This window comes from Oncorhynchus keta, chromosome 7, assembly GCF_023373465.1.
Source record: "Oncorhynchus keta strain PuntledgeMale-10-30-2019 chromosome 7, Oket_V2, whole genome shotgun sequence".
Taxonomy (NCBI): Eukaryota; Metazoa; Chordata; class Actinopteri; order Salmoniformes; family Salmonidae; genus Oncorhynchus; species Oncorhynchus keta.
In genome coordinates this window covers 5,465,335-5,480,961 of record NC_068427.1, presented here as the reverse complement: position 1 = coordinate 5,480,961, position 15,627 = coordinate 5,465,335, and the positions used below count along the sequence as shown (strand labels likewise).

At 42.8% G+C, this 15,627-nt stretch overlaps 1 protein-coding gene across 4 annotated transcripts in view; it reads left to right on the top strand.

Annotated features, from left to right (window-relative positions):
- LOC118385890 (dachshund homolog 1) overlaps positions 1 to 15,627 on the top strand; it is a 294,778-nt gene that overhangs the window by 126,906 nt on the left and 152,245 nt on the right. The gene's annotated exons all lie outside the window — the stretch shown is intronic.

Below are 15,627 nucleotides of genomic sequence, written 5' to 3'. Positions count from 1 at the left end.
CTTATTCCACATTTTGCTGTGTTACAGCCTGAATTCAAAATGGATGAATTACATTTCCCATTCATCTACACACAATACCCCATAATGAAAAAGTGAAAACATGTTTTTAGACAATTTATCACATTTTTGCATGTTAAATACAGAAATATCGACTTTACAAAAGTACACAGAGTCAATACTTTGTAGAAGCACCTTTGTCGGCGATTGTGTTAGATGTGTGATGAGCTGTACCTGGTTTTCTCCAGTCATAGCGCATTGCATTCAGGCCAAAGAGTTCAATTTTGTCTTATCAGACCTCATAATATTTTGCTGTACGATCTCTGAGTCTGTAATGTGCCTTTTTGCAAACTCCAGGCATGCTGCCGTGGGCCTTTTTCTCAGGATTGGCTTCCGTCTGGCCACTGTCCCATAAAGTCCAGATTGGTGAAGTGCTGTAGAGACAGTTGTCCTTCTGGCAGGTTCTACCATCTCAGCCAAGGAACTCTGTAGTTCTGTCAGAGTGGTCGTTGGGTTCTTGGTCATCTCCCTCACCAAGGTCCTTCTTGCCCGGTTGAAAGTTTGGTCGGACGGCCAACTCTAGGTCTGGGGTAGTTCTATATTTCTTCCATTTCCCAATTATGGAGACCACTGTGCTCTTGCAAACTTTCAACACTCTAGAAATTGTTTTATACCCTTCCCCAGATAGGTGCCTCATCACAATTCTACCTCGGAGATCTACCGACTTCATGGTATAGTTTCTGCTCTGACATGCTGTTACGAATCCCTTTTGGCCCGACAGTCTAGGGGGTGGTAATGAGACCCGTAACATAACTCATGCAAATTATTATTGTGACAAAGTAAAAGTGTGCACGAAATAACCACGACAACAGAAATCTACCGTCAAACTCTAGGTTTATTTATAAACACACGGTTATGGGGGAGCAGGAAAAGGGGCTGAGCTGGACCCAAGGAAAGAAACAATAAGTATACAAAAACACACCCCTAAGCTAGACTAGCCTACTTTAACAACAGCTAACTAACCAAAAATACAGTGGGTGGTCCGCCCAGTTCTAACTAGTGTATTTAACAAAGTTCACCTACGGGTAGTGTATGCCCATGGGCGACTTGTCTTGGTTTCCCCCTTTTCCCACCAGCAACAAACAAATACCATAACCAAAAATAATACTCACAGGTGATGACAAAGTGCTATGAAGTGCTTTAAACAAAAGAGAGGTTAAGACACAAAGCGAGAGTGAAACACAGAGACCTACAGACATGGCATTACAGAGAGATTGAGCTGAGCTGAGCTGAGCTCTAGAACAAACAAATGATGGGGTTTTTAAACCATGGGGAAGGAACTGTGATAGGTCAGGAAATAAGAGGAGGTGTGTCTTCTGATTGATGATTGATTGTTGACTGATTGGGGAGTGATGATTTTCACCTGTGAGGGGAGAAGGAGAGAAAAGAAACACACACACAGGATACACACAGACACAGGATAACTGTATCCGTAACACATGCGCTATCAACTGTGGACCTTATATAGACATGTTTTTATTTTCTATATCATGTCCAAACAATTGAATTGGCCACAGGTTGATTCCAATCCAGTTGTTGTAGTGACATCTCAAGGATGATCAAAGAAAATTGAATGCACCTGAGCTCAATTTGGCATATCAAAGGGGTATGAATACTTATGTAAATTAGATATTTCTGTATTTCATATTCAATATATTAGCAAAAAAAAAATGTTTTCACCTTGTAGTTATGGAGTATTGTGTGTAGATGGGTGAGAGAAATTTGATTTAATCCATTTTGAATTCAGACTGTAACACAACAAAATGTGGAATAAGTCTACAGTGCCCTGCAAAACTATTCACCCCCCTTGTCATTTTTCCTATTTTGTTGCATTACAACCTGTAATTTAAATGTATTTTTATTTGGATTTCATGTAATGGACATACACAAAATAGTCCAAATTAGTGAAGTGAAATTTAAAAAAAATAACTTGTTTTTAAAAATCTGAAAAATAAAAAACAGAAAAGAGGTGAGTGCATATGTATTCACCCCCTTTGATATGAAGCCCCTAAATAAGATCTGGTGCAACAAATTACCTTCAGAAGTCACATAGATTGCACACAGGTGGACTTTATTAAACAAATTAAGTGTCACATGATCTGTCACATGATCTCAGTCTATATACACCTGTTATGAAAGGCCCCAGAATCTGCAACACCACTAAGCAAGGGGCACCACCAAGCAAGCGGTACCATGAAGACCAAGGAGCTCTCCAAACAGGTCAGGGACAAAGTTGTGGAGAAGTACAGATCAGGGTTGGGTTATAAAACATATACCCGAAACTTTGAACACCCCACAGAGCACCATTTAAATCCATTATTAAATAATGGAAAGAATATGGCACCACAACAAACCTGCCAAGAGAGGGCCGCCCACCAAAACTCACGGAGCAGGCAAGGAGGGCATTAATCAGAGATGCAACAAAGAGACCAAATATAACCCTGAAGGAACTGCAAAGCTCCACAGCGGAGATTGGAGTATCTGTCCATAGGACCACACGGAAGAGTGGCCATAAAAAAAGCCATTGCTTAATGAAAAAAATGTGCAAACATGTTTGGTGTTCACCAAAAGGCATGTGGGAGACTCCCCAAACATATGGAAGAAGGTGCTCTGGTCAGATGAGACTAAAATGTAGCTTCATGGCCATCAAGGAAAACGCTATGTCTGGCACAAACCCAACACCTCTCATCACCCCAAGAATACCATCCCCACGGTGAAGCATGGTTGTGGCAGCAACATGTTGTGGGGATATTTTCATCAGCAGGGACTGGGAAACTGGTCAGAATAGAAGGAATGATGGATGGCACTAAAGCCAGGGAAATTCTTGAGGGCAACCTGTTTCAGTCTTCCAGAGATTTGAGACTGGGACAGAGGTTCACCTTCCAGCACCACAACATCCCAAAGCATACTGCTAAAGCAACACTTGAGTGGTTGAAGGGTAAACATATAAATGTCTTGGAATGGCCTAGTCAAAGCCCAGATCTCAATCCAATTGAGAATCTGTGGTATGACTTAGATTGCTGTAGCGTAACCCATCCTAACTTGTAGGAACTGGAGCAGTTTTGCCTTGAAGAATGGGCAAAAATCCTAGTGGCTAGATGTGCCGAGCTTATAGAGACATACTCCAAGAGACTTGCAGCTGTTATTGCTGCAAAAGGTGGCTCTACGAATATTTTGCATGTTGTGTAAATCACATGAGGCAACAAGATAGGAAAAATGCCAAGCGGGGTGAATATTTTTGCAAGCCACTGTATAGCCTGATAGCAGTCTAGCAGACAAGGAGAGACTGCAATCCACACTTTGGTTTTGCTTACCTTGCCAATGCCACCAACTGCTAATATTTTAAAAAATATATGATTGAATGAAAGGAAATGTATCTGTAGGGATAAATACAGCACTTTCTTGATCAAACAAAAATCGTTGCTGCACAGCTATTTCAGGTCTCTCCAGAGATGTTCAATCGGGTTCAAGTCCGGGCTCTGGCTGGGCCACTCAAGGACATTCAGAGACCTGTCCCGAAGCCACTCCTGCGTTGTCTTGTGTCATGACGTTGGCCTGGGGGAAGGTTTCTGACAGTCATAAATACCTCCTCCCCCCTTTTTTCCTCTCTCTACCCTACTGATGTTACAAAACCATTGGTTAACATAGAGATTCTGGGAACATCAGAAGGTGGGGGGGAAATTAACTATATTCTGGTAATCCGACCAACTGAACATATGCAGTGGTACTTAATGAATATGATGTCAGTTCGGTTGTCTTCTGAGACATTCTCATCAATGATAAGATGACATAAATTCTACAGTGGAAAGTCTACACATCAGAGTTATCGGATTCACATTGAATTGTTCTTGAATTTAAATGTTTGAATATGAAATTATTCGTGATGGGATGAAATGTGATTTTAGCTTCTAAAATGTGAGATTTGGGTTTTCATGAGTGAATTAGGCCCGACTCAGTGGCCCGCCCACGTGAAGAGACATAGGTTGTAAACTATGAAACACACACCTTTTCTCCCTTCCTATATAAAGCCTTGACGACAATGTAACCTCCTGTTCCGAGGATGTGAGGACGAAGGTCCGATGTCAGAATGGTTCAGAGAATAACTACAGAACGAAGCCAACATCAGTGTGAGCTTTGGTTGCGAATGGTATGAACATTGAACTCTTATTCACTACAGAAGTGATACCTCCTAGCCGTTGAGTTAGCAACAACCGCTGCAAACGAGGGTTAGGAAGGAAGAGACAGAGTATCCCGTCTATCACACAGCGACGTTACTACAACGTATTCAATTGACAACCAGAGACATTCTTCAAAGGACTCGGTTGGGCAACACGGCCTTCCATCTATCACCAACCTACCGAAGCGCAGCTCAGAGTAAATATTTATTGCATTTTCCTTTTCCAAATGGGCGGTAATTTAGAATGCATAAACTACTGTATTTACGGTAGCACAGCTTCGCCCTTTGTTCCTCAGTCTTCCCGCTCTTTCACTCAAACCCAGACCCTTTTCTTTTGTGTAACAATCTGTCATATCTGTTCCGCCCGCCAGGGACATTTTCCTTTATGACGTAATTTGTAATCAAGTTATGATTTAATTATGTGAATGTGTATTTCTGTGTGATTAGTTAGGTATTTAGTAAATAAATGTTTAAACCCAATTTTGTATTGCTGATTCAACTTGTTAGCCAGGTTTCGTGCAGATAACCAAGAATTTACAACTTTCAGATGAGACTGAATTAAGATGACGATTAATATTGACTGCTATTGATGTAAAATATTACTAGGTCTTTAAGAGTTTATTTGGAAGATAACAGCTCTATAAATATTATTTCATGGTGCCCCAACTCTCTAGTTAATTACATTTACATGATTAGCTCAATCAGCTAATATTAATTACGGATAAATTATTTTATAGCATAGCATGTCATATCACTTAATCCGGCATAGCCAAAGACACGACACTTGGTTGTGCTTAGGGTCGTTGTCCTGTTGGAAGGTGAACCTTCGCCCCAGTCTGAGGTCCTCTGTACTTTGCTCCATTCATCTTTCCTTCGACCTGAACTAGTCTCCCAGTCACTGCCACTGTAAAACATCCCCATAGCATGATATTGCCATCACCATGCTTCACTGTAGGGATGGTGCCTGGTTTCCACCAGAGGTAACACTTGGCATTCAGGACAAAAAGTAAAATATTGGTTTCATCAGACCAGAGAATCTTCTTTCTCATGGTCTGAGTAATTTAGGTGCCTTTTGGCAAATTCCAAGCGGCTGTCATGTGCCTTTTACTGAGGAGTGGCTTCCGTCTGGCCATATACAGTGCCTTGCGAAAGTAATCGGCCCCCTTGAACTTTGCGACCTTTTGCCACATTTCAGGCTTCAAACATAAAGACATAAAACTGTATTTTTTTGTGAAGAATCAACAACTAGTGGGACACAATCATGAAGTGGAACGACATTTATTGGATATTTCAAACTTTTTTAACAAATTAAAAACTGAAAAATTGGGTGTGCAAAATTATTCAGCCCCTTTACTTTTAGTGCAGCAAACTCTCTCCAGAAGTTCAGTGAGGATCTCTGAATGATCCAATGTTGACCTAAATGACTAATGATGATAAATACAATCCACCTGTGTGTAATCAAGTCTCCGTATAAATGCACCTGCACTGAAAAAAAAAAGTTTAATGAATTTATTTGCAAATTATGGTGGAAAATAAGTATTAGGCAATAATATCCCTGAATTTTTCCATTTGCACAAAAAGCCTATTTCTCTCAAATGTTGTGCACAAATTTGTTTACATCCTTGTTTCACATTTCTCCCTTGCCAAGATAATCCATCCATCTGACAGGTGTGGCATATCAAGAAGCTGATTAAGCAGCATGATCATTACACAGGTGCAACTTGTGCTGGGGATAATAAAAGCCCACACTAAAATGTGCAATTTAGTCAGACAACACAATGCCACAGGTCTCAATTTTTGGGGGAGCGTGCAATTGGCATGCTGACTGCAGGAATGTCCACCAGAGCTGTTTGCAGATAATTTAATGTTCATTTCTCTAACATAAGCTACCTCTAACGTTGTTTTAGAGAATTTGTCATTACGTCCATCCGGCCTCACAACCGCAGACCACGTGTAACCACAACATCCCAGGATTTCCACATCCGGCTTCTTCACCTGCTGGATCGTCTAAGACCAGCCAACCGGACAGCTGATGAAATTGAAAATGAAAATGTATTTCTCTAATAAAGCCCTTTTGGGGGGGAAAAACTCATTCTGATTCCCAGTGGGTGGGCCTGGCTCCCAGTGGGTGGGCCTATGCCCTCCCAGGTCCACCCATGGCTGCTCCCCTGCCCATAATCAATAGATTACAGTCTAATTTATTTATTTCAATTGACTGATTTCCTTATATGAACTCTAACTCAGTAAATGTATTAAATTGTTGCTTGTTGCATTCATATTTTTGTTCAGTATACATTTTTGCATGGGGTAATAGAAAATAACAGTTAACGTGACTAACTTCCACATGGGGAATTTACAGTCATGCTAAATTTATTCTAATCTAAACTCTACAGAGATGCATGGTTATTAATTATGTCCCAGATAGTCTCCATGACTATGACCACAACGTGCAGTGGCCAAATTTGATCTGTTTCAGACAATATCACACATCCTATTTGGTTGTCGAAAAGCATTTACCACCAGGGCTGTGTAGTCCACTGCATCCCAAGCTGAAAGGCCACCCCTCTAAATCATCAGACAGATCTCCTTCTAGCCTATCTACATATTACTTCCTCTAAACTGTTCATTTCTACCTGAACCCGCATCCTCTGGTCTCCTCTGGGCCATCAGATCCAAACTTTGTCTTTGTTTGAAGAAATCCTTTTACCCATCACATGCCGTCTATTGAGGTCTTCCATAAATAATTCAGACGGTGTACAAGTGAAAGTGATGACAGCAAAACTGTCTGCTATCTCTCCCTCTCATAAGATCAAAGAGATAGTGGCTCTGTAGAAATGGGAATTATATTTCCAGATGTCCCCAGGTTGAACGGACACTCATTTGAGCTCTCTGTCTCTCTCTCTCTCGCCCCCCTCCCTCTTCCGTTAGGTTGCATACAGGTAAATAAACCTCGCATAAAGAAAAAGGACTGAATATATTAAACTGCTGAGACGGTCGGAACTGATACCCCGCACTGACAATTAAAATCATTGTGGAAATGTCAATTGAGTTCAACCTCTACTCCTGTTGTTTGAGCATAAACCCTATTTTCTCAAAAGTAAGTAAAATGCCATACTGCTGTTGATACTCTTTTAAAAGGGGTTCCAAAAGGGTACTTTGTCTATCTCAAATTATAATCAATTTTGGTTCCAGATATAATTGTTTTGGGTTCCATGTAGAACCCTTTCTACAGAAGGTTCTACATGGAACCCGAAAGGGTTCCAACTGGAACCAAAAATGGTTCTTCAAAGGGTTTTCCTATGGGGACAGCCAAATAACCCTTTTAGCTTCTAGATAGTGACTTTTTGTCTCATAGTGTAGATCTGTGGAGACGATTCCATCCACATTTTTTTACACATCTCGTTGATGTGATGCTATGTCTGCTAACTGGTCACCTATATAAGTGAAATATTTTCCGGCATGGGGAAGGGAACAGTACTGGTGCTTAAATTTGAAGCCAATATGTCAGCAATTTAACTTCTCCACCAAATGCACCTCTTCGCTCCTCATCCCATAAGGGAATGGGCCTAATAAAATCACTGTGCCTTATACAATCAATTGTCTTCTAAAATCACTTGTATGTTAATAACTGTTCTATGGATATATGTGTGTGTGTATATGAATCGGTGTGTGAGGGAAAAGTGAGGGATGGTGAATATGTATAGGAAGGTGGGAGAGAATGGGTGTGTGTATGCATGCGGTATATGTTGGGCTGGTATGAATGACAGTGGATGGATAGATGGGTGTAAGTGGGGCAGATGAAGGGAGGGTGAAAAAAAGATGGGAGGTTGGGACAAGCATATTTTGGGTTGGTAAGGATGGGAGGTTGGGACAAGCATAGCTTGGGTTGGTAAGGATGGGAGGTTGGGACAAGCATAGCTTGGGTTGGCAAGGATGGGAGGTTGGGACAAGCATAGCTTGGGTTGGCAAGGATGGGAGGTTGGGACAAGCATAGCTTGGGTTGGCAAGGATGGGAGGTTGGGACAAGCATAGCTTGGGTTGGTAAGGATGGGAGGTTGGGACAAGCATAGCTTGGGTTGGCAAGGATGGGAGGTTGGGACAAGCATAGCTTGGGTTGGCAAGGATAGGAGGTTGGGACAAGCATTGCTTGGGTTGCCAAGGATGGGACGTTGGGACAAGCATAGCTTGGGTTGGCAAGGATGGGAGGTTGGGACAAGCATAGCTTGGGTTGGCAAGGATGGGAGGTTGGGACAAGCTTTGCTTGGGTGGGCAAGGATGGGAGGTTGGGACAAGCATATCTTGGGTTGGCAAGGATGGGAGGTTGGGACAAGCTTTGCTTGGGTTGGCAAGGATGGGAGGTTGGGACAAGCTTTGCTTGGGTGGGCAAGGATGGGAGGTTGGGACAAGCATAGCTTGGGTTGGCAAGGATGGGAGGTTGGGACAAGCTTTGCTTGGGTTGGCAAGGATGGGAGGTTGGGACAAGCTTTGCTTGGGTTGGCAAGGATGGTTAAGGATGAGAGGTTGGGACAAGCTTGGGTGGGGTAAAGGGGGAATAAAAATGGGAGGTGGAGAGGGATGGGTTTGGCTTGGGAAAGAGAGAAGGAAGGATTTAATTATCCTTGTGACTTGCAAATCTGCTGTAAAACGAATAAGAGTACTGGACAGATTGGGATAAGATGTGGAGTAATCATTATTCCTTGTTTGTCATTATAGCTAACATTTAATGGTGGTTGTTGGTGAGAGTGGAGAGGGATTGGGATGAGATTACTGGCAGGGCATCAGACACTTTTCTGAAGTACTGTAGGTATGTGGCCTCCACTCATCTCACTTCAGTCTCTCTGTGGACCCACTCTCCCCAAGTACATCCCCACCAGCCACTATACTTTCATTTAATTTAATATAAACTTTCTAATGTATGTACACTGACAAAATCCACAGACTTTTGGTACATTAGGAGAGGAGTTGGAGTTTAAAAGCCCTAAAAAGGCATAGCGCCTCAAAGTACAAAGTGCATTATGTTTTTTGTGTGTTCAGTTAAATGTCTGCTCTGCTCACACACTCTATATATGGGTCTTTAAACAATCGGGCCAATGTGTGACATGGGGGATCAACATTTCTAAATGGTTTGAAACAAAAATAAAAGATTTTCATGCAGTTCCATATGTGTACTTTGAGGAATAAAATGTAATTTATGCAAATTGACCCATAACTTCACCTATGCAACAACAGAGGCCTAGGACAGGGTTTACCAACCTTGGTCCTCAGGACCCCAAGGGGGTCACGTTTTGGTTTTTGCCCTAGCACTACACGGCCGTTTCAATGAATCAACTTATCATCAAGCTTTGAGTCAGCTGTGTAGTGTGAAGGCACAAGCCAAAACGTGCACTCCTTGGGGTCCCGAGGATCGAGTTTGGAAAACGATGGCCTAGGACTACACATCATTTAAGCAGGGTTCATACAGACATTAGCAAGTCAAATTCAAGGAATTTCGGGGGCCTTTTTAAACTAAATAGATTTTAGACTAAATAGATTGGATGCATGCATGGCGATCTTTCTGTGGCCCATGTGGCGACGCAGGCACACATAATGAAGCCGTTAATAGCGGTAGCATTAATCTCACTGTCGCTGTTTTTATAACGAGAAAGTGACCAGAAACCAGGTTCCTTTTTTAATGGAAGGATTTGTATGGAAAGTTGAATGAGATGTTGTCTTCCTTATAATAACTGCACAGAATTCTACTGCAACAGAGTAGATCAACACCCTTCAATCACAAAAACTGATCAAAGATGAAGTCACAGGATAATGTATAAATTGGCTACAATAATTACAAAGACTTTTCAACCACCACATTGAGGTAGGCCTATTCCAGTGCTTGGATATCTGAGCTCCAAATGCAAGTTCAAATAGGCTACTTCAAGACCCATGTATTGTTTCAAATTGCAGGTGTGACATGGAATAGAACATGTATTTGTCATGCTATTTCATTGCCAATTCATATTGTGAAGGAAAGAAAACCCACTAGGCTACGTCATTTATTGTCATTATATCCAGGGCAATTCAATAGAAGAGCACAATTGCACACAGTCGACTCGGGGTCCAATCCAAGGCACAAAAACATATGAAAACATGAACTCATGACCTTTATGCTTTCTCTTTTAAATCTACCGAGACCCTGCTGTAAATCAAGCAGACAACCACAGATGGTCAACCTCAATTCGCCAGGGATATTAGATCCAACGTGGATCCAGGCACGACCGTCTTCACCGGCATAACGAATGACACACCAGAATATTCTGGACATTCCTCACGAACGCCTTTTTTTTATTTTACAGCACTTGGGATGTTGTTACATTGCATGCACTATCACAACAGCTGTTAATCACTTGGCCGTCATTCGGAACAGTCCTTCCTGGATGAGATGATGACATGTGAGACGATGTAATTAAGCAGCGCTACTCCAAATGCACATCCAACAAGTATCATGCCTAATTATTGGAAGAACCACGTTAATGACAGTATCGATTTTAGGTTTTAAGTATCAAGGTATGCTGACTCTTTCGGTTAGAAGCATTCAATTTTTCTATTGCATTTATTATTTTGGATTTGTGTGCCCATGAAAATTGTTTTCATCACGTAACACTACATTTCTGAGATCTCAAAACTAACAACTGTCTGACAGCTAGATTCGGGATTGTTACAGGGTTCATGCTTAATATATGATATAATGACAATTTATTAGCCTTTTAAAATTATAAACTTGGATTAGCTAACACTACGTACCATTGGAACACAGGAGTGATGGTTGCTGATAATGGGCCTCTGTACGCCTGTGTAGATATTCCATTAAACATCTGCCATTTCCAGCTACAATAGTCATTTACAACATTAACAATGTCTACACTGTATTTCTGATCAATTTGATGTTATTTTAATGGACAAAATTGTTTTTTTCTTTCAACAACAAGGACATTTCTAAGTGACCCCAAACTTTTGAACGGTAGTGCATATATGTCCTTAATCAGTATAAAGGAATAAATGTTGCTTACTTGTTGAGCAAAATCTAAGATGTAATGCATCCTGATGTCTTTGCTTGCTGGTTCAGTAGGGCCCCCAGCAACAACTGCAGGTCTTGACTGGTGGTCTAGCAATCAGCAACCATCTTCTGGCAGACAGACCGCTCACTCTGAACAAGCAGGAGATGCTGCTCTTGCTTCTTCGGCTTTGCTGATTTAACAGCTTCTGGCAGATTGGCAGATCTGAAGACCTGATAGTTGTTCCTCTTGCACTGCCAGGTTTAGTGCCTAGGTTTAGTGCTTGAGATGTGACTCAGAGATTTTCTTCACAGATTTCTTAAGGAAAGACAGCCCACCTTCACATACCTCTGGAAAATACAGAAATAATGTGAGATCAATAAAAGTAGTGCCAATCGTGTTGGAGGTAAAGGAAATAATCTAAAGATGTTTTGTTTATGCTTTACATAACAATTGTTGTCATTGATTCATTGTAGAGATGCCACTCCACTGCTTTTGTCACAAGAGATGGCAGCAGCTTCCCACCAAAGTGATTGTGGTATTATTATTGGATTATCCTCTGCATAGTTATTGATGAAGTTCACAACTCGCTGCAAGTCCTCATACTTCAGGTGTAACTTCAGGTGTAACCTGTGCTTGCTCGGGACAGCTCTCGCTTTGATAGGAGGCATTAGACCATTCTCCTTGTACGACTGGTGGAGGAGAGTCAGGTGTGTTCTACAGGTCTTTCTGATGGGGGGTATTAGACCATTCTCCTTGTATGACTGGTGAGGAGAGTCAAGTGTGTTCTACAGGTCTTTCTGATGGGAGACATTAGACCATTCTCCTTGTATGACTGGTGGAGGAGAGTCAGGTGTGTTCTACAGGTCTTTCTGATGGGAGGTATTAGACCATTCTCCTTGTATGACTGGTGAGGAGAGTCAGGTGTGTTCTACAGGTCTTTTTGATGGGAGACATTAGACCATTCTCCTTGTATGACTGGCGGAGGAGAGACAGGCGTGTTCTGATGCTGAAAGACAAATTCCAAATACAAATATGTAAGCATTATTATACAATAGATGGCTGTAATCACCGTCAGACACACCTGGCTAACTTGATGGGTCATGTAAGCATCCGGCAAAGTGGAGTCTTTTGTTTAGACATGCTAGCTAAACAATGAACCATAATCCTGATCCATAGAGTATTAGCAATACAAACTGATTGTCATAGCTAGCTAAAGTTAACCAAAGAGGTAAAATGTTAGCGAGTTAGCTAGCTAATGTTAGGCTATAACTCGCAATGCAATTGGCTCTCTGAGATAATATTACTACACACATCATACACAATGTTAGCTAGCGAGCCAGAAACCTAACGTCAGCTAGCTAGCTAACAGTAAGCTTTAACTTTGAGCGCTATGAGGGGCATCCTGGGAGTTGTCGTGGGTTCCTACTCCAATATTTGCTGGTCTTCGAGCTGCAGGCATCAACATTTCCCACTGAGCATTCCAGAGTGGCATATGTCATCGCCTTGCTCTCAGGACAGGCTCTGGCCTGGGCCACGGCCATATGGGAGCAGCAATCAGACATTTGTTTCAATTGGAAAAGCTTCACCCAGGAGATGAAGAGGGTTTTTGATTACCCCATCAGTGGCAGGAATGCTGCACAAAGACTCATTGCGCTTTGGCAGGGCAGCCGGAGCGTAGCGGATTACGCCATTGATTTTCGGCTGCTCGCTGCTGAGAGTGGTTGGAATAGAGAGGCACTTCACTCAGTCTTTCTGAACGGACTCAGCGAGGTTCTCAATGATGAACTGGCTTCCCGGGACAACCCTGACACTCTGGAAGAGCTTATTGTTCTGGCCATCCGGTTTGAACACCAGCTTCGGAACGTTGTCATGACAGGACGGATGGATTCCCGAGTTGGTTCCAGTGTTTCTAGCTCTGCTAAGGGAAGTGATTATTCATTTGGGCCATTGCCTTATGCTTGGCCTGCTGGTCCGGTATCCCAAGTTCTCATTTCGGCTCTGGTTCCTCCTGATATCCTTCCGAGGAGTGGTTGCAATTGGGACGCACAAGACTTTCCGCTCTGGAGAGAAGGTGCATGATTAACGAGCAACGTTGCCAATACTGTGGACAGTCTGGACATTTCCAGGCCTCCTGTCCCGAGCTGACGGGAGAACGGGATGACTCATCAGTAAACGGGAGAATACTGGCGAGTCAGATACAGTCTCCAGCTGCCGACACTGCATGCACCTTGCTTCCAGCCAACATGCAGTGGGACAATGGGCAGTTGGACATTTCTGCTTTTATCGACTCTGGGGCTACCGGCTGTTTTCTGGATCGCACATTAGCTCGCCAACAGAGGCTGCCAGTCACTAAACTGGACACTCCGTTGTCGGTCACTGCACTGGATGGTCATCCCCTAGGGTCTGGGAAGGTGAAGCACCTCACCTCGTAGCCTATTCAGCTACGAGTTCTGGATGACCATGTGGAGCTTATCCAGTTTCATCTGGTGCCCTCTGCTGAACTTCCCCTGGTTCTTGGACATCCGTGGCTTTCCACCCATAATCCTCTGATTGACTGGCCTTCAGGAATAGTTCTGGGATGGAATCTTTCATGCCAGTTCACCTGCCAGCAAATCCGAAGACCTTTCAGGTCCTGCTCGTCTGAAGACTTCCAACTCTAGTGTTCCTCTGGCTGGGAGTTACAAGCCTGATCTTTCCTGCGTACCTCGGGATTACTGGGATTTGGGTCAGGCCTTCAGCAAATAAAGGGCCAGCAAACGACCTCCTCACATTCCCTATGATTGTGCCATCAACCTCCTGCATCCAGGCCAGACGCTCTGGCTTCTCTACTAGGGACCTGCCTCTATGCATAGAATCTATGAAGTTGGCACCCCTGTACATTGGGGCATTCAAGATTCTACGGTGCATCAATCCAGTGGCCTATCGTCCTCGCCTTCCCCGGTCCGTGAGGGTTCATCCCACCTTCCACATCTCCAGACTCAAGCCTGTGGTATCCAGTCCACTGGTTCCGGCCACTCGGCCTCCACCTCCGCCTCACATGATAGTGGGACAGCCAGCCGACACGGTGCGAGGCATCCTCTCCAGCCATCAGATCCGGCAGGGGGACTCAGTTTCTCGTCGATTGGGAGGGTTACGGCCCTGAGGAACGGTCCTGGGTTCTGATTAGAATTATTGGGTTCACCTGGTCTAGGACTATTTTGGACTCTGGAACTTTGTCGGTTGCTCAGGTCTCTCATCTTGTTTTGTATTGTACTCATGTGCACTTGCTTTGTTATTTTTTCTGTGAATACTTCAGTAAACGTTTTGGATTTACCCTCACCTCTGCCTGCTGTGTTTCTCTGCGCCCGGGTCCGAGTTCGTACTATACTTATTGTCACAGTTTCCGTTTTGTTTGTACAGCTTGCTTGGTCCATTGTGTCAAGTCACTCTGGTTCACACTGACCGTGTGCAATGGCATAAGAATCGTCCTCCTGAAATTAGTCCATCACAGCCTTTTCCCTCTGACCTTTGTCGATAGCGCCTGATAAATTCAGGGCAGCAATGTTATTGAGAGCAGTAGCAACATATTTGCAGTTTTCCATGGCTAACGTGATATATTTCAGAAAAAAATGCAGTAGAAAGGATTACACATAACGGACAGTTAATTTTATAGACACAACATGCTGCACCGCAGAACAATCAGAAAATCATCTTTCAGCATATCCAGCCCCTCATTATCTCAGCCAATCATTGGCTAGAGGGAAGGTTCCTGTCTTTTTCTGTGGCTAAACCAACTAGACTCGTAATTTAACTTTTTAACTTTCTTCGTATTTACAGATGGCATACATGTTTGTTGTTAAGGCACATGAAAGTTCAAATGTTCCCAGAAGGCATTTCTGCCAAAAAACACATTTTGAGAAAAAAATCAAATAAACATTCAAATGCTCTGAAAAAGTTGTGACTTGTGACATACGCCTAGTTTCCTGAAACATATTATTACGATTGAACCCCATAGGCTTTTTGTAACTATAACTAATCCAACAAGAGTAGATATCGATTGTGATACTTGTTAATAAGTGACTGAGTAAGATATGGGGGATATACATACCCAGGGAACATCAGCTCTGTAGGCTTTTTCTGCTTCTACAACAGTAAGCCAGTGGAGTCATTTATCACTTCCAAGTCTGTGCCCCTTCTCGTTTGCAGTAATTAAAGGGGGCCCATCAGAAACGTCCAACAGGTCTGAATCACCAAATCACCTCGTCTCTCCACCACCTCCAAGCTACGGCGTCGCATTAAATCAAGCAAGAGGAACATTTCCCAAGGCAGCCAGTGGCTTTTAATTTCCTGAAGAACCTTAAAATATCATTCATTACCAGA